Source organism: Hesperophylax consimilis, unplaced genomic scaffold, assembly GCF_061612785.1.
Source record: "Hesperophylax consimilis isolate HC1 unplaced genomic scaffold, BYU_Hcon_1.0 scaffold_274, whole genome shotgun sequence".
NCBI classification, from domain to species: Eukaryota; Metazoa; Arthropoda; class Insecta; order Trichoptera; family Limnephilidae; genus Hesperophylax; species Hesperophylax consimilis.
The window spans coordinates 1-4,206 of record NW_028301461.1 but is presented as its reverse complement, the minus strand read 5'-3'; the positions used below and the strand labels follow the sequence as shown (position 1 = coordinate 4,206).

Sequence of the window (4,206 nt, the reverse complement as noted above, 5' to 3'; positions counted from 1 at the left end):
AACGAGCACTATTTAAACTATCAACATAAAAACTTGTTTGTTCGCCATTAATCAAGCCCACAGACATTGCTCGACTTTGGTTATAGGACAATTTCTCTGTTGCTTTTTTATCACTCAAATATTTCTCATTTTTAAGAGTCCTAACAAAAATCAAAATAACATCAATGACTTTTAAGGCTTTATTATAGTTGAAAACACAAGCAAGCACTATAACTCCTGATATAATTAGCATATTCATAAATAGTCTCCTAATATAAAATTTTATAAAGCACAAAGACCTCCGCTATGGAGGTCTTTGTTTGTAATATGGCACACCCTAAGAGGTTTGAACTCCTAACCTCCTGATCCGTAGTCAGGTGCTCTATCCAGTTGAGCTAAGGGTGCTTAGTTTTTTAATACTCTGCTTAAATAACCTTTTTTATTTACATTTGCAAGCAAAATTTAATAATTTCTAAAATATTATGCTATATAATTATGATAATTATATAAAAAACTCAATTGTCTCTTGTATTTTATGAAAATAATCGCTACAACTAGGATAATGGATATTATATACCAAACAAAATTTTTAAAAAGGTTTTTATAAATGAAGAAGCTATTTATCAATATATCATTAATTGTTTTAGGTGCAGTTCTATTAAATGCTTGCGCTACAAATAATAATGAAGCGACATCTACTAGAACAGCTAGTCAAAATGGTGACTCTGCTTTGCCACATCTTGGAAACAATGTTTTTAGCAAGGTTTCTATTGCTCAGGGCAAAGACAGCGGAACTTTTGTTGGGCAAAAAGTTAGCTCTTTTAGGTCAGAGTTATCTTCATTGCAAGATTCTATTGTAAAACACAATACGGATTTGCAAAAGGTTAGAAGTGACATTAAGATAAACTCATCTCAATATAACGAATCTATCAAAACTGTAGAAAACAAACTAAAATCAGGCACAACCCCTGGAAACCCAATTGTGATTAGTGCTTTGCAAAATGCACAAAATAATGCACAAGAGCTTGGTGGATATAATGTTTTGCTAAATCAGCTTTCTACAAGAATTTCTTCTGATATTGTGAAAAAATACCTATGTTATGAACTCAATTAAGTCTGCTTTCTTTGTGTCTGGTGCTGTTGATGATGACCATGCACAGCTTAAGGCTTTGCAAGCTAATGCTGAGCAAACAAATCTTGCTCTTAATAATATGCTAAATGAAGTTGCTAATGACTATAATAATATTTCTCAATATTCAAATAGTGCTAATCAAACAATCAAAGATCTTTATGAGCCAGCAAGCAGAGGTTCATTCACCACCGCTTTTGTTCCAATGAATAGTGGTTCTCTTAGTGCGACTCCAGTGACTCCTGTTGCTTCATCAAACCTTTTGGTGGAAGATTCTGCTCCTAAAGTGACAATGGCTGGTGAAGGTGGTTTTTCAAGCCGTCCTTTGTTTGTTGTGAAGTTCAACAAAGCAAATGTTGACTATAAAGATGGTCTAAACAGAGCCATTTCAGGAGCGCTTAAGGCAAAACCTGATATGTTGTTTGATGTTGTAGCAGTTGCTTCCCCAACCTCTTCTATGGTTGATAGAACAAAGTCTAGAGAATATGCAACTAAAGTTTTTGAGGATGTTGTAAAAGCTGGCGTAAACCCTGCCAATGTTTCTCTATCTGCAAAATCTAGCATAGACGCACAATCTTCAGAAGTTCATATTTATATCAAGTAAAAGAATAGATAGGAAAAATATCCTAGATATTTCTTGACAAATTACAACTTTTAGAATATATGATACACATCACAAGGGAGAAATCTATCTTGTGATAAGAAAAAAGCTTAGGAATCAACTCCTAGGCTTTTTTGCTTGATATAAACTAATAAGTTGACTAAGATTCAATAAATATAAAAATTATGGAAATTAAAAATGATAAAAGAAAAAGAGTATAATACAACCTTTAGAAAGATAAGAAGGTATTTCTATGAAATAATTTGGCTTGCACTAAATATTGGGATGTTGTTTTTTCTGCTTTTTCCTTCAGGTGCTGCGGGACAAGGATTATATTTAATAATAATGACTTGGATATATTTAACCCCTGTAATTATTCTATTTATAATAATTAAAAGTATATACTTTTATCTAATTAATTTATTTAAATATGATTTTAAGACTACTTTTATAGAAGTTGGTAAATCGGGACTTTGGCTGATATTCGTAGGAATTCCAGTTTCTTGTCTTATAGTTTCTATAATTGATTTCTTACGAGAAGATATAAATATTTTCAAGTTTATTTTTGAATTAATAAAATCAATATTCTACTTAAGTGTTGATGGATATAATAAATTTATATCCACAAATGGAGGAGAGGAAGGCTGTATAGGTTTTTTATGTTTATCAATTATAATATTAGGCTATCTAGCTACATTTTTTGATAGACTAAAATTAAAGAAAATAAATAATGGTTATATGCGCTGGAAAATTTTATTTGTAAATATAACCTTATTAATAATTACATTAAAAATATACAGTCTTTTATAAATATAACAATAACAATTGAACCAAAAGCTACTGCTAGTCAGTAGCTTTTATCATTTTAAAAAGGAAAAAAACAAATGAGTAATAATGAAGAAAATCAACCTTATTATCAATATTATATAAAAAATGATGAAAGAGGGATAGGTCATATAAGATATAAATATGTAGGTGCAAATGGTGATAAATCTATTAGAGGACTTAGTACCTCATCTATATGGAAAGGTAAAACAATATATGAAAAGGGAGAATTTGATTCTCATGGAAAAAGTATTAATGATCCAAAAGAATATATTTAGATGATAAGCAAGCTAAAAGGGTTGAGGATAAAATAAAAGAACAAGATAAAAGAGCTGAAATTGATAAAACTCTTACATATAATGCCGTTACTAATAACTGTGCGGATTTTAATCAAGAGATATTATCAACTATCGATAAAGATAGAACTATTAATGAAAAAGGCACTCCTACCAAATTGAGTTCTGCATATAGCTATGCAAAATATGAAACTCCAAACAATTATAATACCGCAAAAGACATTGTAGAAACAGCGAAAATTGTTAAAGAAGTTGTTGAAAAAACTATAGTCACAAATGAAAAGAGAGAGAATTTAAATCAAGCAAATAGGAATATAGACCTAACTAGAAAATATTTAGGAAAAGAATCTCAGATGACTAAACTTCCAACTAAAGATAATAGTAGTTTCAAGCAAACACCGATTCCGATGAATGAGGATGAGATTCGGGATATAATGAAAACGGATGCTTATACAAATAAATATAATCCAAATTATGAGAAGACGCAGAGGAAGGTTCGGAAGGCTTTTGAGGATCTATATCCTAATGAGAATGAAGAGGATTTTGATGAGATGGAGGATAGGAGGAGAAATCCTGAGAATTATTATGTTTGGAAGACGGTTGGAGATGGGAAAGTTCGAAGTTCGCATGAATCATTAGATGGGCAGGTTTTTTCTTGGGATAATCCGCCAGAAGCAGGAGAGCCAGGGGAGGATTATGGTTGTCGTTGCACTGCTGAGCCTTATGACCCAGAAGATGATGAGGATATTAGGAAAGAGGAAAGAGTTCCTAAAAAGCCTAAGAAACAAGAACAGCAAAATGATGATGACGACGAGCCTGATGACGAAGAACCTCAAGATGAAAAAGATGAGGCAGACAATAGAAGAAATCAGAAGATAAAGCTTTTAACTAGGGTTAATCTTTTAGATATGGTTTGGAAGAATTTATAAATTAATAATAAAATATGTCGCCTGTCGACAGTCGACAGGCGACATATTTATACCTAAGCTTATTTTTATGATTAGCTACTAAAAGTCATATTGCATTTGAACAGAATACATATTGCTATAGCTTGAGGCTTTGGTGTTTAGGGTTGTGTAATCGTCGGCATTGTGGATTTTTGCGGTTTTCATAAAGAGGTGAGAATAGCCTGCGTCAAAGGTCATATTTTTATATTTATATGAAGCGCCAATGCTTGCCCAAGTTCTGTTTGAATCGGGGATTCTAGCAGTGCGATATCTAGAGCTTTTGATTGGGGTTGGGTCGTAAGATAGACCTGTTCTAAACGTCCATTCAGGATTATAGTAATAGTCAAGACCTAGGGAATATGTCCAAACATTTTTCCAATTTTCAGGAATCTCTGTTGTACCTGTTTTTGAGGATTCTAGAACGAAAAA

General features: G+C 32.0%; 1 non-coding gene across 1 annotated transcript; it reads right to left on the bottom strand.

The window, feature by feature from the left end:
• Positions 1 to 310: 310 nt before the first annotated feature.
• TRNAR-ACG (transfer RNA arginine (anticodon ACG)) lies at positions 311 to 384 on the bottom strand. Its single transcript has one exon. It is a non-coding gene; the product is annotated as a tRNA-Arg (tRNA).
• Positions 385 to 4,206: the final 3,822 nt, after the last annotated feature.